Source organism: Tachyglossus aculeatus, chromosome 10, assembly GCF_015852505.1.
Source record: "Tachyglossus aculeatus isolate mTacAcu1 chromosome 10, mTacAcu1.pri, whole genome shotgun sequence".
Classification (NCBI taxonomy): domain Eukaryota; kingdom Metazoa; phylum Chordata; class Mammalia; order Monotremata; family Tachyglossidae; genus Tachyglossus; species Tachyglossus aculeatus.
In genome coordinates this window covers 22,769,096-22,795,774 of record NC_052075.1, presented here as the reverse complement: position 1 = coordinate 22,795,774, position 26,679 = coordinate 22,769,096, and the positions used below count along the sequence as shown (strand labels likewise).

At 44.7% G+C, this 26,679-nt stretch overlaps 1 long non-coding RNA gene across 1 annotated transcript in view; it reads left to right on the top strand.

The window, feature by feature from the left end:
• The first annotated feature begins 281 nt into the window (after nucleotides 1-281).
• The window catches only part of LOC119933719, a 49,431-nt gene continuing 23,033 nt past the window's right edge, over nucleotides 282-26,679 (top strand). The window contains exon 1 of the long non-coding RNA XR_005452608.1: nucleotides 282-384. This is a non-coding gene — a long non-coding RNA (uncharacterized LOC119933719). The remainder of the gene's footprint in view (nucleotides 385-26,679) is intronic.

Sequence of the window (26,679 nt, the reverse complement as noted above, 5' to 3'; positions counted from 1 at the left end):
AGGCCCACTGCAGGGGGGGAGAGTGGCAGTGCAGGGGAGGGAGCAGCAGGGACGAGGGGGTTGCTGGGGACCCCTTCTCCATCTTTTCCCCTCTCCATCTCCCCTCCTCTTTCTCCGGCCACTTCCATTACTCCTCACCCCAACAGCACCCCAACTTTCGAGGACCCAAGGCCTCCAGCCAAGCCAGCTCTAACTTCATACTGGACACTCAACACCCTGAGGGAAAACCATCCTGAAGCACTCCTGCCCCCACCCTAAGGACCCCTGCCCTCCAGCCAAGCCACCTCTATCTTCTTCCTGGATTCTCAACACTCTGAAGGAAACCATCCTGAAGCACTCCTGACTCCACTCCAACCCCACACAACCCCATACCCAAGCCAAAAGGTGTGTTCTGGGGCCTAGGGTTGTCTCTGACTGCACTGTCTACCTCCCCCCCGACAACCCTGGCCACCCCTCCTTCCAACACCCCCCCTCCCCCACACCCCCACCAGCTCCCTAAACCTGATCCACCTCTCCCCCTTCCAGATATTCAAAGAAGAGCTTGTCTTCTCCAAAACACTACGTTAGTGAATAAAAGTTGTTAAAATCCCATCTAATAGTAATAATAATGTTGGTATTTGTTAAGCGCTTACTATGTGCCAAGCACTGTTCTAAGCGCTGGGGTAATTAATAGTAATGATGGTATTTGTTAGGTGCCTACTATGTGCAAAGCACTGTTCTAAGCGCTGGGTGGGGGGGTTACAAGGTGATCTGGTTGTCCCAAAGGGGACTCACAGTTTTAATTCCCATTTTACAGATAAGGTAACTGAGGCACAGAGAAGTTACGTGACTTGCCCAAAGTCACACAGCTGGCAATTGGCGGAGCCGGGATTTGAACCCATGACCTCTGACTCCAAAGCCCGGGCTCTTGCCACTGAGCCACACTGCTTCTTTACAGGGTTATCAAGGTTATCAAATTGTCCCACGTAGGGGTCGCAGTCTTCATGCTCATTTTACAGATGAGGTAACTGAGGCACAGAGAAGTTAAATTACTTGCCCAAGGTCACACAAAAGAAAAACGGCAGAGCTGGGACTAATTAGAACCAATGACCTCTGACTCCCAAGCCCGAGCCCTTTCCACTAAACCATGCTGCTTCTCAAACCATTCGTTAGAAATGTGAATTCCAACTGCTCTGTTGGGTCCCTCGGATAGCTAGGTCCTGAAGGGATTCATTTCAGAGAAAGCGGGGCCCAAGGGGACGACGAAGGCTGAAGTTGGGCTGTGGACCCCGGGGTCTGTTTGAGAAGGGAAAGGGAGGCGACTGTCTTAAAAAGAAAGCAATCCTTTACCTCAACTCCTGGGCAGCAAGGTGGTTGGAATCCCATACTAGCCAGATCTCCCTTTGAAAAGTATATTTCTAGCCCCCTGATCGATATAAAGAAAGAGAAAATAAACAACTTATGTGTGTCTTGTAGCAGGCTGAATGAATACTGACTTTAGAAAAGGAATTCCTGCTGTTCCTTTTGTGTTCAAACTGAGGTTTGGCCTTCCTTTCAGAAATTTCAAGTACCTACTTCACCCAAGGCTCTGGGAGAAGAGAAGAAAGCAGCAGAGGAGGAAGGAGGAGACGGGAACATCCCACCCACACCTGTACCAACCAAACTGGGAGCCTTCACCATGCCTGCCGGGAAGATGTGACAGGCCAAATAGTAGGAGAAATCCTTCCTCCTTTGGAGGGGATATGATTATATACGGCCTCTCGGGGAGGCTGGAGGCATGTAATGCTTTGGGTGGGAGGGATTGCCTGTCTACTTGGGTATCTGGGAAATCTGATGGACTAAGCAGACTTTCAGATTTCGCTTTTTCTGGGAGAAGAAATTAAGAAAGAATTTGAATATCGGTAAGGAATCCAAAACGAAGACAAGAAGCCTTTGCTCATTATGACTCTTACTATGCCATGACATTGAGTTGCCTTTCAGACACCTCAGATAGCAGATACCTTTCAGGACCGAGAGCTGTTCCCAAGGGGAAGAGGACAGGGGAGGAGTGATTGGGGATCCCGTCCAACATGTGGAGACCTGGACTCCCCGAGAGAAGTTGGGATTCGACCTGCCCATCGGGGAAAGAAAACAAAGTAAGTATGTCCTCATATCCTAACCAAAACAAACTTTACTGTTGGTATCAAATGAGTTAGGAACTCTGAGAAGCCTCTTTCACCATTTTATGTTCAAGACGAAAAAGCATTTGGACTTTTCCTCACAGAATATCTCCCCAATCCTTTTTCAAGGGAAAGAACTCTACTGGCTAGAATGTTGCTTTTGCTCCTTAAAATTCAGTCAGAGGATGGCTAGGAGAGACCGGGAGCCTTTACTTGGGAACAAATAATAAGGAAAATAAAAAAGAGAGTAAGTACATAGTACTGTTAGGCAATTTTAAAGTAGATGCCAAAACTGAACCTTCCTGTAAATTTCCAAGGGAAATTTACCTCATGTTTCATTAAAAAGAAAGAATAAAACGTCTTAGGACAAGGCTCCCTGATTTAGAACAGTTCACTCTCCTGACTATTGGGATTGGGTTGATATTCCATATGAGGTTTGGCTTTATTTCAAGAAGCGAGACAAGAAAATTCTTGCACATCCTGGAGTGGTGTGATTCTGAAGGGGCTCTGAAAAGAACTGCCTTTGCACCTTGTGAAAACGGTGGTATAGTCTGTGCTTGAGGGCTCAAACCCAGGTTGCTATTTTTCAGGGACTTAACCTGCTTACTTCTGGGAGCGGCCCATCCAGCAAGCATGCAGCCAGGCAGAGCTGCAGTCTCAGACATCAGCAGAAACTGAGTCGGCGGGAGGGTGAGGAGGGCTAGATGAAAAGATGCTGGCAGCAGCAAAGGTATGAACCGAGGAGAGGGAAGGGTTTGGGGATCGGGTGAGTGGGGTCTAGAGCGATTTCGAGGCCTGACAAAGGGAAGAGCAGGCTCAGTGACTGTCAGAAGTGAGAAAGGGAATGCTTACAAGAAGTGAGAAAGGGAATGCTTACAATCACATGCCGCAGTTTGGAATCCTTGCCTGTGTTTTATCCCTGGGCATGATAATCTAGGAAAATGAAAGGCCAGAAAGTCATGCATACCCCACCCATTCGGGACAGTAAGAGATTCCTTACCTCAGCTTGGGGAATGTTTGACAAAGGAAGTCAGGCTAATTGTGTATCGATGTACCTCTACAGAGAACACTAATGAAGGTATTTTCTTTTTCCACCACAGGAAAGCAGCCTGAATTCCACACCTCCAATTGGCTCAGCTTCTCCCAGAATATCGGAGCAGTGAAGACGGCGATGGGAGAAGACCTTTGCTCCGGCTCATGCGGCAAGGGATGGATAAAGGAAAAATCCTTTGAGGCGCTGAACCAATCCCCAGCACTGTAAGCTAAGTGTTCGTGTCCAGGAAGACAGAGGTAAAACACAAATAATTTTCATTACACAAAACATCTCCTGCTTGGATTTATCTCTCCAAGGTCTCACCAGCCTGAAAAGATATTGTGGAGTTAAAGAAGGAGAATTTTGCTTCATGCAAAACCTCTCCTGCTCATCTGAGGTCTTCAGGGCTTCAAAAGAGAACACTTAAGGGTCCTAAAGGAGAAATTAGCTTCTTGCAGATACATCTCCTGTTCATTACTCCACCTCAGGCCTCCAAGGCCTCTGAACTGAGCATGAATGAGGGAACGTTTGAGGTGTGAAAGGGGAAATTTGCTTCATGCAATTGTCTCTAGCTTGGATCTCTCTACCTAAGGTTGTCAAGGCCAGAAAAGAGGATATTTAAGGTCAGAAAGGATAAAATTGCTTCTTGGAAACCATCTCCAGCTTTTTTTTTCTCTACCTAATATCTTGGAGGCTTCGAAAGATGGTACCTGAGGTAAAAAAGGAAAAAGTCAGTTTCATGGACGCAATCTCCAGTTTAGGTTTCTCTTCAAGGCCGCAGAGGAGACTATTTCAAGTGAAAAAGGTGAAATTGGCTTTATGCAAACCATCTCCAACTTGTATTTCTCTAGCTCTGGTCTTCAAGGCCAGACAAGAGAATATTTGTGGTGTAAAAGAAGCTATTGGCTTCATGTGAACACACTCCAGTTTTTGTGACCCTAAGGCCTCCAAGGCCTCAAATGGGAATATTTGAGGTGAAAACGGAGAAATTTGTTTGATACAAATGGTCTCCTGCTTTCTTTCTCTAAGAGGGTCTTCAGGGCCTGAGAGGATAGTTTATGGCCTTACAAAAGGAGAATTTTGCTTCTTGCCAAAACTGTCCTGCTTCGTGTTCAACCCCAAGGTCTTCAAGGCCATCAAAGGTAATAGATGAGATGACAAAGTGTGGTTTTGCTTCTGCAAACCAGCACTTAGGTCTCTATAGAAGGTCTTCAAGATCTTAAAAGAGACTGTTTCATGTGAAAAATGGGAGCAATTTGCTTCATGCAGATACACTTCCTGTGCATTTCCCCACCTCAGGCCTTCAAGGCCTCTGAGTTGAGAATGAAAAGAGACTATGTGAGGTGAGAAAGGAGAAGTTTGCTTCATGTGAACCATCTCCAGCTTGTATTTATACAGTGTCTTCAAGGCCTTAAAAGAGAATGTTTTAGGTGAAAAGAGGGAGAAATTTGCTTCATGCAGATACATTTCTTGTGCATTGCCCCATCTCAGGCCTTCAAGGCCTTTGAATTGAGAGTGACTAGAGGATATGTGAGGTGCTGAAGGAGATGTGTGCTTCACACGAACCATTTCCAGTTTGTCATTTCTCAATACAGGGTCTTCAAGGCCTCAAAAGAAAGTATTTAAGGCTTAAAAGGAGACATGTGCGTCATGAAAACAAGCTTCTGCTTTCATTTATCAACCCATAGATCTGAAAATAGAATATCTGAGGTGGAAGAAGAGAATCATGCAAACAATCTCCTCCTTTGATTTCTCGACCTAAGGCTCTTCAAGGCCTTAAAGGAAAATATTTAGGGCTTAAAAGGAGAAATTTGCTTCATGTAAGCCACCTCCCACTTTGGTATCTCTACCGAAGGTCTTCAAGACCCGAAAAGAGACTGTGTCCAAAAAGCACAAGTTTTCTTCCTGCAAACCGTCTCCTACTTTTATTCCTCTACCTAAGGGCCAGAAACAGTAGTGTATAGGATTAAAGAAGGAAAAATTTTCCTCCTCGAAAAACTCACCTCATCATTTTTCTGCCTAAGGTCTTCAAGACCTGAAGAGAAAATATATGAAGTGGAAAAGGAGAAAGAAGTCTGCTTCATGCAGAAACATCTCCCGTGTGTTTCACCACTTGAGGCCTTCAGGGCCTTTTCCAAGAGAATTCAACCAGAATGTTGGTGGTGGAAAGGAGAAATTTGCTTCATGCAAAAAAAAAACCAGACCAAAAGCCTCTCCTTTTATTTCTCTACCTAAGGTCTTCAGGGCCTGGAAAGAGAAGATTTGAAGTGAGAAAGGATAAGTCTGCTTCATGCAGAAATATCTCCTGTGCGTTACTCCACTCCACTTGAGGCCTTCAAGGCCCGTGAATCGAGAATATATGAGGGGAAAAAAGGAGAAATTTGCTTCATGCAAACAATCTTCTGCTTTTGTATTTCTCCCTCCGGTCTTCAAGACCTGGAAAGAGAATGTTTGTGTTGAAAAAGGAGTTTTCTGGATGCCATCTCCTGCTATTGTTTCTCTCCCTAAGGTCTTCAAGACCTTAAAAGAGACTATTTCCAGTGGTCAAAAGGAGAAATTTGCTTCATGCAGATCCTGTTTCCCGTGCCTAAGTCCACTTCAGGCCTTCAAGGCCTTTTAATTGAGACTGAATAGAGAATCTCTGAGGTGCAAAAGGAGGAATTTGCTTCTGGAAAACCGTGTCAAGCTTGTCCTTCTGTGTCTAAGGTCTTCAAGGCCTCAGAGGAGACTATTTGAGGTGAAGAAGGAGCATTTTTCTTCAGGAAAACAAATTCCAGCATTTCATTCCTTATTGAAGGAGTTCAAGGCCCTTAAAAGGGAGCATTCCCAGTGTAAATGGAGAAATTGGCCTTGTCTGTCCAACTTCCAGCTTTTATTTCTCTGAGGTCTTCAAGGCCTCCCAATCTCTGAGGCATAAAAGGAGGAACTGACTTCATGAAAGCCTTCTCCTGCTTTCATTTGACCCTCCAAGATCTCCAAGACCTGTAAAGAGGATATTGGAGGTGAAAAAGGAGAAATTTTCTTCATGCAAACCATCTCCCTCTTTGCATTCTCTTAGGCCTCTAAAGAGAATCTTGGAGATGAAGATGGAGAAATTTGCTTCCTGCAAACCATCTTCTGCTTTCACTTCTGTACCTGAGGTCTTCGTGACCTGAAAAGAGAATATCTGTGGGGAAAAAGGACAGGTTTTCTTCATGCAAACAATCTCCTACTTCCGTTTCTCCACCTGAGGGCCACAAAAGGCATAGGTGGGGTTAAAAAATGGAGAAATTTGCTTCATGCAAATGCTCTCCAAATGATCTGTCCTCTCAAGGCCCAAAGAGAAAATATGTAAACTGGAAAAGGAGACATTGCCTCCATGCAGAAACATCTCCTGTGCATTGGTCCACCTCAAAACCTGGTCCAGTTGTCCAAGAAATCCCCAGTTGGTCTTTTAGGGCTGCACTTCTGGACCAAGAGATGATTATCCTTTTAGACAATCTGGGCTATCTCTCTTGGGAGCCTTCCTGTTTTCACAGAGGTTAGAGCTGCCCCAATTGGACCTTATAGGCTCACTTTCCATGTGAAGAAATTGTCCGGTTTTATCGGGAGATATCTTTTAAAATTCTATAGTGTTTTGTCAGGATTTCAGTTTCTAACCTGTACGACAAAAGCACAACGGAGATAACTCCTTGTCCTTCACTAAATCCTGGTTGACCAACTCAATGTTCAATGGAATGTTATTTTTCTCTCACTCAGGTGATATAAAACAATTAAAAGATTTATGCAGCAGATCCCACCAGCATTTAAAACTCAATAAAATAGCTAAATAAAATGAAAATAAATGCAAAACACAACTACAGGCAGCACAATAAAATACAATAAAATAGTTTAAAATAAAAGTTAATACTAAAATCACTAACATATAAAATAATTGACATGTAAATCAATGCAACACTCATTCCATTGAATGTAGATGTCTGGGATATTTTAGGATTAAAAAAAAAAGACGAAAAATACCATGCATTCGAAGACCAAAAATGGCAGGTTTATATCTCTGCCTTTTCTATTTCTAACATGATTAGATGAATGGCTTTATGAACGCAAACTGACTGTAACACTATAGACTCACCCAAAAACTTCCAGGAAAAATTCCATCCAACTTCAAAGCAATTTCACTTCCTATGCTTTGTTTAAGAACATCTGACCCACTGAGTATTTTATCCTCAAGGTTTTGAATCTGTACAGATTGAGGGGGCTGCTACTCTGGACTGGATCTTCCCTGGATGAGGTAGGCCCAGGTAGGAACAGAGGTAAGTGCGGGCCAGAAGGGAGAAATGTCCTCATTCCTGGTAAGGGTGGTTCATGGGCTATCCGCAGTGTGGCCCTGGGAGCTGGCAAGTGTTGCCTTGATGGATGTCAGTGCATTTGTGCCTGCCTTAGTTTTTCCCTTTCAAAATCTGCTGGTAGGATTTTTGTTCCCCACACGCAGCAAGGAGAAAATCGGAGTTCCTAGATCTGGAGAAGAGATGAGGTGATGGTGCAGCTGACCATGAAGGGGAATTCACACGATTGTGCCTGTCGTCGGAGGCTTGGCCACTGCCCCTGCGGCCCCTTATTCCATCCCGGGGGGCGGGGGAAGCAAGTGCAGTCTGGTGAGAGGGGATCAGGGGAGGAGGGAGGTGTCGAACCAGGCCCACCTGGGGTGGGGGGACTGAGGGTCTAAGCCCACTGAGGCACTGCCACTAGGTCCCCCCTGGTCTTCAGTGTGTGGCCCACTGCACGGGGGGAGAGTGGCATTGCAGGGGAGGGAGCAGCAGGGACGAGGGGGTTGCTGGGGACCCCTTGTCCATCTTTTCCCCTCTCCATCTCCCCTCCTCTTTCTCCAGCCACTTCCAGTACTCCTCACCCCAACAGCTCCCCAACTTTCGAGGACCCAAGGCCTCCAGCCAAGCCAGCTCTAACTTGGTACTGGACACTCAACACCCTGAGGGAAACCATCCTGAAGCACTCCTGCCCCCACCCTAAGGACCCCAGCCCTCCATCCAAGCCACCCGTTGTCACTTTGTGTTCAAACTGAGGTTTGGCCTCCCTTTCAGAAATTTCAAGTACCCACTTCACCCAAGGCTCTGAGAGAAGAGGAGAAAGCAGCAGAGGCAAAAGGAGGAGACGGGAACATCCCACCCACCCCTGTACCAACCAAACCGGGAGCCTTCACCATGCCTGCCGGGGAGATGTGACAGGCCAAATAGTAGGTGAAATCCTTCCTCCTTTGGAGGGGATATGATTATGTATACGGCCTCTCGGGGAGGCTGGAGGTATGTAATGCTTTGGGTGGGAGGGATTGCCTGTCTACTTGGGTATCTGGGAAATCTGATGGACTAAGCAGACTTTTAGATTTCGCTTTTTCTGGGAGAAGAAATTAAGAAAGAATTTGAGTATCGGTAAGGAATCCAAAACGAAGGCAAGAAGCCTTGGGTCATTATGACTCTTACTATGCCATGACATTGAGTTGCCTTTCAGATACCTCAGATAGCAGATACCTTTCAGGACCGAGAGCTGTTCCCAAGGGGATGAGAACAGGGGAGTTGTGACTGGGGATCCCATCCAACATGTGGAGATCAGGACTCCCCGAGAGAAGTTGGGATTCGACCTGCCCATCGTGTAAAGAAAAAAAAAAATAAGTATCTCCTCATATCCTAACCAAAACAAACGTGGAAACATTTACTGTTGGTATCAAATGAGGTAGGAACTCTGAGAAGCCTCTTTCACCATTTTATGTTCAAGATGAAAAAGCATTTGGACTTTTCCTCACAGAATATCTCCCCAATCCATTTTCAGGGGAAAGAACTCTGCTGGCTAGGATGTTGCTTTTGCTCCTTAAACTTCAGTCAGAGGATGGCTAGGAGAGACCCGGAGCCTTTACTTGGGAAGAAATAACAAGGAAAATAAAAGAGAGAGTAAGTGCATAGTACTGTTAGGCGATTTAAAAGTAGATGCCAAAACTGAACCTTCCTGTAAATTTCCAGGGGAAATTTGCCTCATGTTTCATTAAAAAGAAAGAATAAAATGTCTTAGGACAAGGCCCCCTGATTTAGAACAGTTCACTCTCCTGACTATTGGGATTGGGTTGATATTCCATATGAGGTTTGGCTTTAGTTTAAGAAGCGAGACTAGAAAATTCTTGCACATCCTGGAGTGGTGTGATTCTGAAGGGGCTCTGAAAAGAACTGCTGGTGCACCTTGTGAAAACGATGGTATAGTCTGTGCTCGAGGGCTCAGACCCAGGTTGCTATTTTTCAGAGACTTAACCTGCTTACTTCTGGGAGCGGCCCATCCAGCAAGCATGCAGCCAGGCAGAGCTGCAGTCTCAGACGTCAGCAGAAGCCGAGTCAGCGGGAGGGTGAGGAGGGCTAGATGAAAAGATGCTGGCAGCAGCAAAGGTATGAACCGAGGAGAGGGAAGGGTTTGGGGTTGGGTGTGTGAGGTCTAGAGCGATTTCGAGGCCTGACAAAGGGAAAAGCAGTCTCACAGCTGTCAGAAGTGAGAAAAGAGATGCTTACAATCACATGCAGCAGGTTGGAATCCTTGCCTGTGTTTTATCCCTGGGCACGATAATCTAGGTAAATGAAAGGCCAGAAAGTCATGCATACTGCACCCATTCAGGAAAGTGAGAGATTCCTTGCCTCACCTTGGAGAATATTTGACCAAGGAAGTCAGGCTAATTGTGGATCAATGTACCTCTACAGAGAACACTAATGAAGGTATTTTCTTTTTCCACCAGAGGACTGCAGCCTGACCTCCAAACCTGCAATTGGCTCAGCTTCTCCCAGAATATCGGAGCAGTGAAGACGGCGGTGGGAGAAGACCTTTGCTCCGGCTCATGCGGCAAGGGATGGATAAAGGAAAAATCCTTTGAGGCTCTGAACCAATCCCCAGCACTGTAAGCTAAGTGTTTGTGTCCAGGAAGACAGAGGTAAAACACAAATAATTTTCATTACACAAAACATCTCCTGTTTGGATTTATCTTTCCAAGGTCTCCCCGGCCTGTAAAGATACTGTGGAGTTAAAGGAGAATTTTGCTTCATGCAAAATCTCTCTTGCTCATTTGAGGTCTTCAGGGCTTCAAAAGAGAACACATGAGGGTCCTAAAGGAGAAATTGGCTTTTTGCAGATACATCTCCTGTTCATTACTTCACCTCAGGCCTCTGAACTGAGGATGAATGCGGGAATGTTTAAGGTGTGAAAGGGGAAATTTGCTTCATGCAAATGTCTCTAGCTTGGATTTCTCTACCTAAGTTTGTCAAGGCCAGAAAAGAGGATATATAAGTTCAGAAAGGATAAAATTGCTTCTTGGAAACCATCTCCAGCTTCTCTTTCTCTACCTACGGTCTTGGAGGCCTCAAAAGATGGTACTTGAGGTAAAAAAGGAGAAAGTTAGTTTCATGGATGCAATCTCCAGTTTAGGTTTCTCTTCAAGGCCTCAGAGGAGACTATTTCAAGTGAAAAAGGAGAAATTGGCTTTATGCAAACCATCTCCAACTAGTATTTCTCTAGCTCTGGTCTTCAAGGCCAGACAAGAGAATATTTGTGGTGTAAAAGAAGCTATTTGCTTCATGTGAACACACTCCAGTTTTTGTGACCCTAAGGCCTCCAAGGCCTCCAAAGGGAATATTTGAGGTGAAAATGGAGAAATTTGCTTGATACAAATGGTCTCCTGCTTTCTTTCTCTAAGAGGGTCTTCAAGGCCTTAGAGGCTAGTTTATGGCCTTCAAAAAGGATAATTTTGCTTCATGCAAAAACTGTCCTGCTTAGTGTTCAACCCAAGGTCTTCAAGGCTATCAGAGGTAATAGATGAGATGACAAAGGGTGATTTTTCTTCCGCAAACCAGCACTTAGGTCTCTATAGAAGGTCTTCAAGGTCTTAAAAGAGACTGTTTCATTTTAAAAATGGGAGCAGTTTGCTTCGTGCAGATACACTTCCTGTGCATTTCCCCACCTCAGGCCTTCAAGGCCTCTGATTTGAGAATGAAAAGAGACTATGTGAGGTGTGAAAGGAGAGGTTTGCTTCACGTGAACCATCTCCAGCTTGTATTTCTCTATACAGTGTCTTCAAGGCCTTAAAAGAGAATGTTTTAGGTGAAAAGAGGGAGAAATGTGCTTCAGATACATTTCTTGTGCTTTTCCCCACCTCAGGCCTTCAAGGCCTTTGAATTAAGAGTGAGTAGAGGATATGTGAGGTGCTAAAGGAGATGTTTGCTTCACACGAACTTCTCAATACAGGGTCTTCAAGTCCTCAGAAGAAAGTGTTTAGGGCTTAAAAGGAGACATGTGCGTCATGAAAACAAGCTTCTGCTTTCATTTATCAACCCAAAGACCTGAAAAGAGAATATCTGAGGCGGAAGAGGAGAAATTTGCTTCATGCAAACAATCTCCTCCTTTGATTTCTCTACCTAAGGCTCTTCAAGGCCTTAAAGGAAAATATTTAGGGCTTAAAAGGAGAAATTTGCTTCATGTAAGCCACCTCCCACTTTGGTATCTCTACCGAAGGTCTTCAAGACCCGAAAAGAGACTGTGTCCAAAAAGCATAAGTTTTCTTCCTGCAAACCATCTCCTACTTTTATTCTTCTACGTAAGGGCCAGAAAGACTAGTGTATAGGATTAAAGAAGGTGAAATTTGCCTTGTAGAAAAACTCACCTCATCATTTTTTTTGCCAAAGGTCTTCAAGACCTGAAGAGAAAATATATGAAGTGGAAAAGGAGAAAGAAGTCTGCTTCATGCAGAAAAATGTCCCATGTTTTTCACCACTTGAGGCCTTTAGGGCCTTTTACACGACAATTCAACCAGAATGTTGGTGGTGGAAAGGAGAAATTTGCTTCATGCAAAAAAACCCCTCTCCTTTTATTTCTCTACCTAAGGTCTTCAGGGCCTGAAAAGAGAAGATCTGAAGTGCGAAAGGAGAAGTCTGCTTCATGCGGAAATATCTCCTGTGCGTTACTCCACTTGAGGCCTTCAAGGCCTGTGAATCGAGAATATATGAGGGGAAAAAAGGAGAAATTTGCTTCATGCAAACAATCTTCTGCTTTTGTATTTCTCCCTCTGGTCTTCAAGACCTGAAAAGAGAATGTTTGTGTTGAAAAAGGAGTTTTCTGGATGCCATCTCCTGCTATTGTTTCTCTCCCTAAGGTCTTCAAGACCTTAAAAGAGACTATTTCCAGTGGTCAAAAGGAGAAATTTGCTTCATGCAAATACTACGTCCTGTCCGTAACTCCACTTCAGGCCTTCACAGCCTTTTAATTGAGACTGAATAGAGAATCTCTGAGGTGCAAAAGGAGGAATTTTCTTCTTGAAAACCGTGTCAAGCTTGTCCTTCTGTGTCTAAGGTCTTCAAGGCCTCAGAGGACACTATCTGAGTTGAAGAAGGAGAATTTTACTTCAGGAAAACAAATTCCAGCTTTTCATTCCTTACTTAAGGAGTTCAAGGCCCTAAAAGAGAGCATTCACAGTGTAGGTGGAGAAATTGGCCTCATCTATACAACCTCCAGCTTTTATTTCTCTGAGGTTTTCAAGGCCTCCCAGTCTCTGAGGCTTAAAAGGAGGAACTGACTGCATGAAAGCCATCTCCTGCTTTCATTTGACCCTCCAAGATCTCCAAGACCTGTAAAGAGGATATTGGAGGTGAAAAAGGAGAACTTTTCTTCATGCAAACCATCTCCCTCTTTGCATTGTCTTAGGCCTCTAAAGAGAATCTTGGAGATGAAGATGGAGAAATTTGCTTCCTGCAAACCATCTTCCGCTTTTACTTCTCTACCTGAGGTCTTCATGACCTGAAAAGAGAATATCTGTGGGGGAAAAGGATGGGTTTTCTTCATGCAAACAATCTCCAGCTTCCGTTTCTCCACCTGAGGGCCGCAAAAGACAATAGGTGGGGTTACAAAATGGAGAAATTTGCTTCATGCCAATGCTCTCCTAATGATCTGTCCTCCAGGCCCAAAGAGAAAATACGTGAACTGGTAAAGGAGACATTGCCTCCATGCAGAAACATCTCCTGTGCATTGGTCCACCTCAAAACCTGGTCCAGTTGTCCAAGAAATCCCCAGTTGATCTTTTAGGGCTGCACTTCTGGACCAAGAGATGATTATCCTTTTAGACAATCTGGGCTATCTCTCTTGGGAGCCTTCCTGTTTTCACAGAGGTTAGAGCTGCCCCAATTGGACCGTATAGGCTCACTTTCCATGTGAAGAAATTGTGCGGTTTTATCGGGAGATGTCTTTCAAAATTCTATAGTGTTTTGTCAGGATTTCAGTTTCTAACCTGTACGACAAAAGCACAATGGAGATAACTCCTTGTCCTTCACTAAATCCTGGTTGACCAACTCAATGTTCAATGGAATGTTATTTTTCTCTCACTCAGCTGATATAAAACAATTAAAAGATTTATGCAGCACATCCCACCAGCATTTTAAAAGTCAATAAAATAGCTAAATAAAATGAAAATAAATGCAAAACACAACGACAGGCAGCACAATAAAACACAATGAAATAGCTTAAAATAAAAGTTAATAGTAAAATCACTAACATATAAAATAATTGACATATAAATCAATGCAACACTCATTCCATTGAATGTAGATGTCTGGGATATCTTAGGATTAAATAAAAAAAGACTAAAAATACCATGCATTCGAAGAACAAAAATGGCAGGTTTATCTCTCTGCCTTTTCTATTTCTAACGTGATTAGATGAATGGTTTTATGAATGCAAACTGACTATAACACTATAGACCCACCCAAAAACTTCCAGGAAGAATTCCATCCAACTTCAAAGCAATTTCACTTCCTATGCTTTGTTTAAGAACATCTGACCCTCTGAATATTTTATCCTCAAGGCTTTGAATCTGTACAGATTGAGGGGGCTGCTACTCTGGACTGGATCTTTCCTGGATGAGGTAGGCCCAGGTAGGAACAGAGGTAAGTGCGGGCCAGAAGGGAGAAATGTCCTAATTCCCGGGAAGGGTGGTTCATGGGCTATCCTCAGTGTGGCCCTGGGAGCTGGCAAGTGTTGCCTTGATGGATGTCAGTGTATTTATGCCTGCTTTAGTTTTTCCCTTTCAATATCTGCTGGTAGGATTTTTGTTCCCCACACGCAGCAAGGAGAAAATCGGCGTTCCTAAATCTGGTGAAGAAATGAGGTGAAGGCGCAGCTGACCAAGAAGGGGAATTCATACGATTGTGCCTGTCGTTGGAGGCATGGCCACTGGCCCTGCGGCCCCTTATTCCAGCCCGGGGGGCGGGGGGAGCAAGGGCAGTCTGGTGAGAGGGGACCAGGGGAGGAGGGAGGTGTTGAACCAGGCCCACCTGGGTTGGGGGGACTGAGGGTCTAAGCCCACTGAGGCACTGCCACTAGGCCCCCCCGATCTTCAGTGTGAGGCCCACTGCAGGGGGGGAGAGTGGCAGTGCAGGGGAGGGAGCAGCAGGGACGAGGGGGTTGCTGGGGACCCCTTCTCCATTTTTCCCCTCTCCATCTCCCCTCCTCTTTCTCCAGCCACTTCCATTACTCCTCACCCCAACAGCTCCCCAACTTTCCAGGACCCAAGGCCTCCAGCCAAGCCAGCTCTAACTTGGTACTGGACACTCAACACCCTGAGGGAAAACATCCTGAAGCACTCCTGCCCCCACCCTAAGGACCCCAGTCCTCCATCCAAGCCACCTCAGTCTTCTTCCTGGACTCTCAACGCTCTGAAGGAAACCATCCTGAAGCACTCCTGATTCCACTCCAACCCCATACCCAAGCCAAAAGGTGTGTTCTGGGGCCTAGAGTTGTCTCTTACTGCACTGTCTACCTCCCCCCGACAACCCTGGCCACCCCTCCTTCCAACACCTCCCCCACACCCCCGCCAGCTCCCTAAACCTGATCCACCTCTCCCCCTTCCAGATATTCAAAGAGTTTTTCTTCTCCAAAACACTACGTTAGTGAATAAAAGTTGTTAAAATCCATCTAATAGTAATAATGATGTTGGTATTTGTTAAGTGCTTACTATGTGCCAAGCACTGTTCTAAGCGCTGGGGTAATAATAATACTAATAATGATGGTATTTAAGTGCTTACTATGTGCAAAACACTGTTCTTAGTGCTGGGGAGGTTACAAGGTGACCAGGTTGTCCCAATGGGGGCTCACAACTTTAATCCCAATTTTACAGCTGAGGTAACTGAGGCACAGAGAAGTTCAGTGACTTGCCCAAAGTCACACAGCTGACAATTGGTGGAGCCGGGATTTGAACCCATGACCTCTGACTCCAAAGCCTGGGCTCTTTCTACTGAGTCACACTCCTTCTCTACAAGGATATCAAGGTTATCAGGTTGTCCCACGTAGGGGTCACAGTCTTCATCCTCATTTTACAGATGAGGTAACGGGGGCACAGAGAAGTTAAGTTACTTGCCCAAGGTCACACAGCAGAAAAATGGCAGAGCTGGGATTAGAACCAATGACCTCTGACTCCCAAGCCCGTGCCCTTTCCACTAAAGCAGGCTGCTTCTCAAACCATTCGTTGGAAATATGAATTCCAACTGCTCCGTTGGGTACCTCGGATAGCTAGGTCCTGAAGGGATTCATTTCGGGGAAAACAGGGCCCAACGGGAGGACTAAGGCTGAAGTCGGGCTGTGGACCCCGGGGTCTGTTTGAGAAGACAAAGGGAGGCGACTGTCTCGAAAAGAAAGAAATCCTTTACCTCAACTCCTGGCCAGCGAGGTGGGTGGAATCCCATACTAGCCAGATCTTCCTTTGAAAAATACATTTCTAGCCCCCAGATCGATAGAAAGAGAAAATAAACGACTTACTTGTAGCAGGCTGAATGAATACTGACTTTAGAAAAGGAATTCCTGTTTTTCCCTAAGAAATCCCTGTTGTCACTTTGTGTTCAAACTGAGGTTTGGCCTCCCTTTCAGAAATTTCAAGTACCCACTTCATCCAAAGCTCTGGGAGAAGTGGAGAAAGCAGCAGAGGAGGAAGGAGGAGACGGGAACATCCCACCCACCCCTGTACCAACCAAACCGGGAGCCTTCACCATGCCTGCCGGGGAGATGTGACAGGCCAAATAGTAGGAGAAATCCTTCCTCCTTTGGAGGGGATGTGATTATATACGGCCTCTCGGGGAGGCTGGAGGCAAGTAATGTTTTGGTTGGGAGGGATTGCCTGTCTACTTGGGTATCTGGGAAATCTGATGGACTAAGCAGACTTTCAGATTTTGCTTTTTCTGGGAGAAGTAATTAAGAAAGAATTTGAATATCGGTAAGGAATCCAAAATGAAGGCAAGACGCCTTTGCTTATTATGACTCTTACTATGCCATGACATTGAGTTGCCTTTCAGATACCTGAGATAGCAGATACCTTTCAGGACCGAGAGCTGTTCCCAAGGCTGAAGAGGACAGGGAAGGAGTGATTGGGGATCCCGTCCAACATGTGGAGACCTGGACTCCCCGAGAGAAGTTGGGATTCGACCTGCCCATCACGGAAAGAAAAAAAAACAATATGTATCTCCTCATATCCTACCCAAAACAAACTTGGAAACATTTACTGTTGGTATCAAATGAGTTAGGAACTCTGAGAAGCCTCCTTCACCATTTTATGTTCAAGACGATAAAGCATTTGGACTTTTCCTCACAGAATATCTCCCTAATCCATTTTCAGGGGAAAGAACTCTGCTGGCTAGTATGTTGCTTTTGCTTCTTAAAATTTAGTCAGAGGATGGCTAGGAGAGACCCGGAGCCTTTACTTGGGAAGAAATAATAAGGAAAATAAAAGAGAGATTTAGTGCATGGTACTGTTAGGTGATTTAAAAGTAGATGCAAAAACTGAACCTTCCTGTAAATTTCCAGGGGAAATTTACCTCATGATTCATTAAAAAGAAAGAATAAAATGTCTTAGGACAAGGCTCCCTTATTTAGAACAGTTCACCCTCCTGACTATTGGGCTTTGGTCGATATTCCATATGAGGTTTGGCTTTAAGAAGCGAGACAAGAAAATTCTTGCACATCCTGGAGTGGTGTGATTCTGAAGGGCTTCTGGAAAAGAACTGCTGTTGCACCTTGTGAAAACGGTGGTATAGTCTGTGCTCATGGGCTCAAACCCAGGTTGCTATTTTTCAGAGACTTAACCCGCTTACTTCTGGGAGCGGCCCATCCAGCGAGCATGCAGCCAGGCAGAGCTGCAGTCTCAGACATCAGCAGAAGCCGAGTCGGCGGGAGGGTGAGGAGGGCTAGATGAAAAGATGCTGGCAGCAGCAAAGGTATGAACCGAGGAGAGGGAAGGGTTTGGGTGTCGGGTGAGTGAGGTCTAGAGCGATTTCGAGGCCTGACAAAGGGAAGAGCAGTCTCAGCGACTGTCAGAAGTGAGAAAGGGAATGCTTACAATCACATGCCACAGGTTGTAATCCTTGCCTGTGTTTTATCCCTGGGTACGATAATCTAGGAAAATGAAAGGCCAGAAAATCATGCATACCCCACCCATTCGGGAAAGTGAGAGATTCCTTACCTCACCTTGGTGAATATTTGACAAAGGATGTCAGGCTAATTGTGGATCGATGTACCTCTACAGAGAACACTAATGAAGGTATTTTCTTTTTCCACCACAGGACTGCAGCCTGAATTCCAAACCTCCAGTTGGCTCGGCTTCTCCCAGAATATCGGAGCAGTGAAGGCGGCGGTGGGAGAAGACCTTTGCTCCGGCTCAAGCGGCAAGGGATGGATAAAGGAAAAATCCTTTGAGGCTCTGAACCAATCCCCAGCACTGTAAGCTAAGTCTTTGTGTCCAGGAAGACAGAGGTAAAACACAAATAATTTTCATGACACAAAAAATCTCCTGCTTTGATTTATCTTCCCAAGGTCTCACTGGCCTGCAAAAATTCTGTGGAGTTAAAGAAGGAGAATTTTGCTTCATGCAAAACCTCTCCTGCTCATTTGAGGTCTTCAGGGCTTCAAAAGGGAACACTTGAGGGTCCTAAAGGAGAAATTGGCTTCTTGCAGATACATCTCCTGTTCATTACTCCACCTCAGGCCTCCAAGGCCTCTGAACTGAGCATGAATGGGGGAACGTTTAAGGTGTGAAAGGGGAAATTTGCTTCATGCAAATGTGCCCAGCTTGGATTTCTCTACCCTAAGGTTGTCAAGGCCAGAAAAGAGGATATTTAAGGTCAGAAAGGATAAAATTGCTTCTTGGAAACCATCTCCAGCTTTTCTTTCTCTACCGAACGTCTTGGAGGCCTTGAAAGACGGTACTTGACGTAAAAAAGGAGAAAGTTAATTTCATGGATGCAATCTCCAGTTTAGGTTTCTGTTCAAGGCCTCAGAGGAGACTATATCAAGTGAAAAAGGAGAAATTGGCTTTATGCAAACCATTTCCTGCATTCAGTTTTCTAACAGAAAGTCTTCAAGGCTTGAAAATATGTGCCATCTGAAAAGGAGAATTTTGCTTCCTGCAAAAACTACCCAGCTTAATTTATCCTCCTTAAGGCTATAAGGCCTTCAGAAGTTACCTAGGAGGTGAAAAATTATCAATTTGCTTCATGCCACCCATTATCCAGCTGGAAGGTCTTCAAGGCCTTGCAAGAGAATGATTTATGTGAAAAGGGAGAAATTCGCTTCACATCGTAGATACATCTCACGTTAATTTCTCCACTGGAGGCCTTCAGTGCTTTTGAACAGAGAAGGAATAGAGAATAGTTGAGAGTCAAAAGGATAAATTTGCTTTATGCAAACCATCTCCAACTTGTATTTCCCTAGCTCTGGTCTTCAAGGCCAGACAAGAGAATATTTGTGGTGTAAAAGAAGCTATTTGCTTCATGTGAACATACTCCAGTTTTTGTCATCCTGAAAGGCCTCAAAAGGGAATATTTGAGATGCAAATGGAGAAATTTGCTTGATACAAATGGTCTCCTGCTTTCTTTCTCTAAGAGAGTCTTCAAGGCCTGAGAGGATAGGTTTTGGCCTTAAAAAAGGAGAATTTTGCTTCATGCAAAGACTGTCCTGCTTAGTGTTCAACCCAAGGTCTTCAAGGCCATCAAAGGTAATAGATGAGATGACAAAGGGTGATTTTGCTTCCGCAAACCAGCACTTAGGTCTCTATAGAAGGTCTTCAAGGTCTTAAAAGAGACTGTTTCATGTGAAAAATGGGAGCAATTTGCTTCATGCAGATACACTTCCTGTGCATTTCCCCACCTCAGGCCTTCAAGGCCTCTGAGTTGAAAATGAAAAGAGACTATGTGAGGTGCGAAAGGAGAAGTTTGCTTCATGCGAACCATCTCCAGCTTGTATTTCTCTATACAGTGTCTTCAAGGCCTTAAAAGAGAATGTTTTAGGTGAAAAGAGGGAGAAATTTGCTTCATGCAGATACATTTCTTGTGCATTTCCCCACCTCAGGCCTTCAAGGCCTTTGAATTGAGAGTGACTAGAGGATATGTGAGGTACTGAAGGAGATGTGTGCTTCACACGAACCATTTCCAGTTTGTCATTTCTCAATACGGGGTCTTCAAGGCCTGAAAAGAAAGTATTTAAGGCTTAAAATGACACATGTGTGTCATGATAACAAGCTTCTGCTTTCATTTATCAACCCAAAGACCTGAAAAGAGAATATCTGAGACGGAAGAGGAGAAATTTGCTTCATGCAAGCAATCCCCTCCTTTGATTTCTCGACCTAAGGTCTTCTAGGCCTTAAAGGAAAATATTTAGGGCTTAAAAGGATAAATTTGCTTCATGTAAGCCACCTCCCACTTTGGTGTCTCTACCGAAGGTCTTCAAGACCCGAAAAGAGACTGTGTCCAAAAAGCACAAGTTTTCTTCCTGCAAACCGTCTCCTACTTTTATTCCTCTACCTAAGGGCCAGAAACAGTAGTGTATAGGATTAAAGAAGGAAAAATTTTCCTCCTCGAAAAACTCACCTCATCATTTTTCTGCCTAAGGTCTTCAAGACCTGAAGAGAAAATATATGAAGTGGAAAAGGAGAAAGAAGTCTGCTTCATGCAGAAACATCTCCCGTGTGTTTCACCACTTGAGGCCTTCAGGGCCTTTTCCAAGAGAATTCAACCAGAATGTTGGTGGTGGAAAGGAGAAATTTGCTTCATGCAAAAAAAACCCAGACCAAAAACCTCTCCTTTTATTTCTCTACCTAAGGTCTTCAGGGCCTGAAAAGAGAAGATTTGAAGTGAGAAAGGAGAAGTCTGCTTCATGCAGAAATATCTCCTGTGCGTTACTCCACTCCACTTGAGGCCTTCAAGGCCCGTGAATCGAGAATATATGAGGGGAAAAAAGGAGAAATTTGCTTCATGCAAACAATCTTCTGCTTTTGTATTTCTCCCTCCGGTCTTCAAGACCTGAAAGAGAATGTTTGTGTTGAAAAAGGAGTTTTCTGGATGCCATCCCCTGCTATTGTTTCTCTCCCTAAGGTCTTCAAGACCTTAAAAGAGACTATTTCCAGTGGTCAAAAGGAGAAATTTGCTTCATGCAGATCCTGTTTCCCGTGCCTAAGTCCACTTCAGGCCTTCAAGGCCTTTTAATTCAGACTGAATAGAGAATCTCTGAGGTGCAAAAGGAGGAATTTGCTTCTGGAAAACCGTGTCAAGCTTGTCCTTCTGTGTCTAAGGTCTTCAAGGCCTCAGAGGAGATTATTTGAGGTGAAGAAGGAGCATTTTTCTTCAGGAAAACAAATTCCAGCATTTCATTCCGTATTGAAGGAGTTCAAGGCCCTTAAAAGGGAGCATTCCCAGTGTAAATGGAGAAATTGGCCTCATCTGTCCAACTTCCAGCTTTTATTTCTCTGAGGTCTTCAAGGCCTCCCAATCTCTGAGGCATAAAAGGAGGAACTGACTTCATGAAAGCCTTCTCCTGCTTTCATTTGACCCTCCAAGATCTCCAAGACGTGTAAAGAGGATATTGGAGGTGAAAAAGGAGAAATTTTCTTCATGAAAACCATCTCCCTCTTTGCATTCTCTTAGGCCTCTAAAGAGAATCTTGGAGATGAAGATGGAGAAATTTGCTTCCTGCAAACCATCTTCCGCTTTCACTTCTGTACCTGAGGTCTTCATGACCTGAAAAGAGAATATCTGTGGGGAAAAAGGACAGGTTTTCTTCATGCAAACAATCTCCTGCTTCCGTTTCTCCACCTGAGGGCCGCAAAAGGCAATAGGTGGGGTTAAAAAATGGAGAAATTTGCTTCATGCAAATGCTCTCCTAATGATCTGTCCTCAAGGCCCAAAGAGAAAATATGTGAACTTGAAAAGGAGACATTGCCTCCATGCAGAAACATCTCCTGTGCATTGATCCACCTCAAAACCTGGTCCAGTTGTCCAAGAAATCCCCAGTTGGTCTTTTAGGGCTGCACTTCTGGCCCAAGAGATGATTATCCTTTTAGACAATCTGGGCTATCTCTCTTGGGAGCCTTCCTGTTTTCACAGAGGTTAGAGCTGCCCCAGTTGGACCTTATAGGCTCACTTTCCATGTGAAGAAATTGTCCGGTTTTATCGGGAGATATCTTTTAAAATTCTATAGTGTTTTGTCAGGATTTCAGTTTCTAACCTGTACGACGAAAGCACAACGGAGATAACTCCTTGTCCTTCACTAAATCCTAGTTGACCAACTCAATGTTCAATGGAATGTTATTTTTCTCTCACTCAGGTGATATTAAACAATTAAAAGATTTATGCAGCACATCACACCAGCATTTTAAAAGTCAATAAAATAGCTAAATAAAGTGAAAATAAATGCAAAACACAACTACAGGCAGCACAATAAAATACAATAAAATAGTTTTAAAATAAAAGTTAATACTAAAATCACTAAGCTATAAAATAATTGACATATAAATCAATGCAACACTCATTCCATTGAATGTAGATGTCTGGGATATCTTAGGATGAAAAAAAAGACTAAAAATACCATGCATTCGAAGACCAGAAATGGTGAGGTTTATCTCTCTGCCTTTTCTATTTCTAGCATGATTAGATGAATGGCTTTATGAATGCAAACTGACTATAACACTATAGACTCACCCAAAAACTTCCAGGAAAAATTCCATCCAACTTCAAAGCAATTTCACTTCCTATGCTTTGTTTAAGAACATCTGACCCACTGAGTATTTTATCCTCAAGGTTTTGAATCTGTACAGATTTGGGGGGCTGCTACTCTGGACTGGATCTTTCCTGGATGAGGTAGGCCCAGGTAGGAACAGAGGTAAGTGCGGGCCAGAAGGGAGAAATGTCCTAATTCCCGGGAAGGGTGGTTCATGGGCTATCCTCAGTGTGGCCCTGGGAGCTGGCAAGTGTTGCCTTGATGGATGTCAGTGCATTTATACCTGCCTTAGTTTTTCCCTTTCAAAATCTGCTGGTAGGATTTTTCTTCCCCACACGCAGCAAGGAGAGATTCGGCGTTCCTAAATCTGGAGAAGAGATGAGGTGATGGTGCAGCTGACCATGAAGGGGAATTCACACGATTGTGCCTGTCGTCGGAGGCTTGGCCACTGCCCCTGCGGCCCCTTATTCCATCCCGGGGGGCGGGGGAAGCAAGTGCAGTCTGGTGAGAGGGGATCAGGGGAGGAGGGAGGTGTCGAACCAGGCCCACCTGGGGTGGGGGGACTGAGGGTCTAAGCCCACTGAGGCACTGCCACTAGGTCCCCCCTGGTCTTCAGTGTGTGGCCCACTGCACGGGGGCAGAGTGGCATTGCAGGGGAGGGAGCAGCAGGGACGAGGGGGTTGCTGGGGACCCCTTGTCCATCTTTTCCCCTCTCCATCTCCCCTCCTCTTTCTCCAGCCACTTCCAGTACTCCTCACCCCAACAGCTCCCCAACTTTCGAGGACCCAAGGCCTCCAGCCAAGCCAGCTCTAACTTGGTACTGGACACTCAACACCCTGAGGGAAACCATCCTGAAGCACTCCTGCCCCCACCCTAAGGACCCCAGCCCTCCATCCAAGCCACCCGTTGTCACTTTGTGTTCAAACTGAGGTTTGGCCTCCCTTTCAGAAATTTCAAGTACCCACTTCACCCAAGGCTCTGAGAGAAGAGGAGAAAGCAGCAGAGGCAAAAGGAGGAGACGGGAACATCCCACCCACCCCTATACCAACCAAACCGGGAGCCTTCACCATGCCTGCCGGGGAGATGTGACAGGCCAAATAGTAGGTGAAATCCTTCCTCCTTTGGAGGGGATATGATTATGTATACGGCCTCTCGGGGAGGCTGGAGGTATGTAATGCTTTGGGTGGGAGGGATTGCCTGTCTACTTGGGTATCTGGGAAATCTGATGGACTAAGCAGACTTTTAGATTTCGCTTTTTCTGGGAGAAGAAATTAAGAAAGAATTTGAGTATCGGTAAGGAATCCAAAACGAAGGCAAGAAGCCTTTGCTCATTATGACTCTTACTGTGCGATGACATTGAGTTGCCTTTCAGATACCTCAGATACCTTTCAGGACCGAGAGCTGTTCCCAAGGGGAAGAGGACAGGGGAGGAGTGATTGGGGATCCCGTCCAACACGTGGAGACCAGGACTCCCCAAGAGAAGTTGGGATTCGACCTGCCCATCGGGGAAAGAAAAAAAAATAAGTATCTCCTCATATCCTAACCAAACCAAACTTGGAAACATTTACAGTTGGTATCAAATGAGCTAGGAACTCTGAGAAGCCTCTTTCTCCATTTTATGTTCAAGACGAACAAGCATTTGGACTTTTCCTCACAGAATATCTCCCCAATCCATTTTCAGGGGAAAGAACTCTGCTGGCTAGCTAGGATGTTGCTTTTGCTTCTTAAAAAATTCAGTCAGAGGATGGCTAGGAGAGACCGGGAGCCTTTACTTGGCAACAAATAATAAGGAAAATAAAAGAGAGAGTAAGTACATAGTACTGTTAGGTAATTTTAAAGTAGATGCCAAAACTGAACCTTCCTGTAAATTTCCAGGGGAAATTTACCTCATGTTTCATTAAAAAGAAAGAATAAAATGTCTTAGGACAAGGCTCCCTGATTTAGAACAGTTCACTCTCCTGACTATTGGGATTGGGTTGATATTCCATATGAGGTTTGGCTTTAGTTTAAGAAGCGAGACAAGACAATTCTTGCACATCCTGGAGTGGTGTGATTCTGAAGGGGCTCTGAAAAGAACTGCTGGTGCACCTTGTGAAAACAGTGGTATAGTCTGTGCTTGAGGGCTCAAGCCCAGGTTGCTGTTTTTCAGAGACTTAACCTGCTTACTTCTGGGAGCAGCCCATCCAGCAAGCATACAGCCAGGCAGAGCTGCAGTCTCAGACATCAGCAGAAGCCGAGTCGGCGGGAGGGTGAGGAGGGCTAGATGAAAAGATGCTGGCAGCAGTGAAGGTATGAACCAAGGAGAGGGAAGGGTTTGGGGTTGGGTGTGTGAGGTCTAAAGCGATTTCAAGGCCTGACAAAGGGAAGAGAAGGCTCAGCAACTGTCAGAAGTGAGAAGGGGAATGCTTACAATCACATGCCGCAGGTTGGAATCCTTGCCTGTGTTTTATCCCTGGGCACGATAATCTAGGACAATGATAGGCCAGAAAGTCATGCATACTCCACCCATTCAGGAAAGTGAGAGATTCCTTACCTCACCTTGGGGAATATTTGACAAAGGAAGTCAGGCTAATTGTGGATCGATGTACCTCTACAGAGAACACTAATGAAGGTATTTTCTTTTTCCACCACAGGAAAGCAGCCTGAATTCCACACCTCCAATTGGCTCAGCTTCTCCCAGAATATCGGAGCAGTGAAGACGGCGGTGGGAGAAGACCTTTGCTCCGGCTCATGCGGCAAGGGATGGATAAAGGAAAAATCCTCTGAGGCTCTGAACCAATCCCCAGCACTGTAAGCTAAGTGTTTGTGTCCAGGAAGACAGAGGTAAAACACAAATAATTTTCATTACACAAAGCATCTCCTGTTTGGATTTATCTTTCCAAGGTCTCCCCAGCCTGTAAAGATACTGTGGAGTTAAAGAAGGAGAATTTTGCTTCATGCAAAATCTCTCTTGCGTATTTGAGGTCTTCAGGGCTTCAAAAGAGAACACTTGAGGGTCCTAAAGGAGAAATTGGCTTTTTGCAGATACATCTCCTGTTCATTACTTCACCTCAGGCCTCTGAACTGAGGATGAATGGGGGAACGTTTAAGGTGTGAAAGGGGAAATTTGCTTCATGCAAATGTCTCTAGCTTGGATTTCGCTACCTAAGGTTGTCAAGGCCAGAAAAGAGGATATTTAAGGTCAGAAAGGATAAAATTGCTTCTTGGGAACCATCTCCAGCTTCTCTTTCTCTACCTACGGTCTTGGAGGCCTCAAAAGATGGTAGTTGAGGTAAAAAAGGAGAACGTTAGTTTCATAGATGCAATCTCCAGTTTAGGTTTCTCTTCAGGGCCTCAGAGGAGACTATTTCAAGTGAAAAAGGAGAAATTGGCTTTATGCAAACCATCTCCAACTTGTATTTCTCTAGCTCTGGACTTCAAAGCCAGACAAGAGAATATTTGTGGTGTAAAAGAAGCTATTTGCTTCATGTGAACACACTCCAGTTTTTGTGACCCTAAGGCCTCCAAGGCCTCAAAAGGGAATATTTGAGGTGAAAATGGAGAAATTTGCTTAATACAAACGGTCTCCTGCTTTCTTTCTCTAAGAGGGTCTTCAAGGCCTGAGAGGATAGTTTATGGCCTTCAAAAAGGATAATTTTGCTTCATGCAAAAACTTTCCTGCTTAGTGTTCAACCCAAGGTCTTCAAGGCTATCAGAGATAATAGATGAGATGACAAAGGGTGATTTTTCTTCCGCAAACCAGCACTTAGGTCTCTATAGAAGGTCTTCAAGGTCTTAAAAGAGACTGTTTCATTTAAAAAATGGGAGCAGTTTGCTTCATGCAGATACACTTCCTGTGCATTTCCCCACCTCAGGCCTTCAAGGCCTCTGATTTGAGAATGAAAAGAGACTATGTGAGGTGCGAAAGGAGAGGTTTGCTTCATGCGAACCATCTCCAGCTTGTATTTCTCTATACAGTGTCTTCAAGGCCTTAAAAGAGAATGTTTTAGGTGAAAAGAGGGAGAAATGTGCTTCAGATACATTTCTTGTGCATTTCCCCACCTCAGGCCTTCAAGGCCTTTGAATTGAGAGTGACTAGAGGATATGTGAGGTGCTAAAGGAGATGTTTGCTTCACACGAACTTCTCAATACAGGGTCTTCAAGTCCTCAGAAGAAAGTGTTTAAGGCTTAAAAGGAGACATGTGTGTCATGAAAACAAGCTTCTGCTTTCATTTATCAACCCAAAGACCTGAAAAGAGAATATCTGAGGCGGAAGAGGAGAAATTTGCTTCATGCAAACAATCTCCTCCTTTGATTTCTCTACCTAAGGCTCTTCAAGGCCTTAAAGGAAAATATTTAGTGCTTAAAAGGAGAAATTTGCTTCATGTAAGCCACCTCCCACTTTGGTATCTCTGCCGAAGGTCTTCAAGACCCGAAAAGAGACTGTGTCCAAAAAGCACAAGTTTTCTTCCTGCAAACCATCTCCTACTTTTA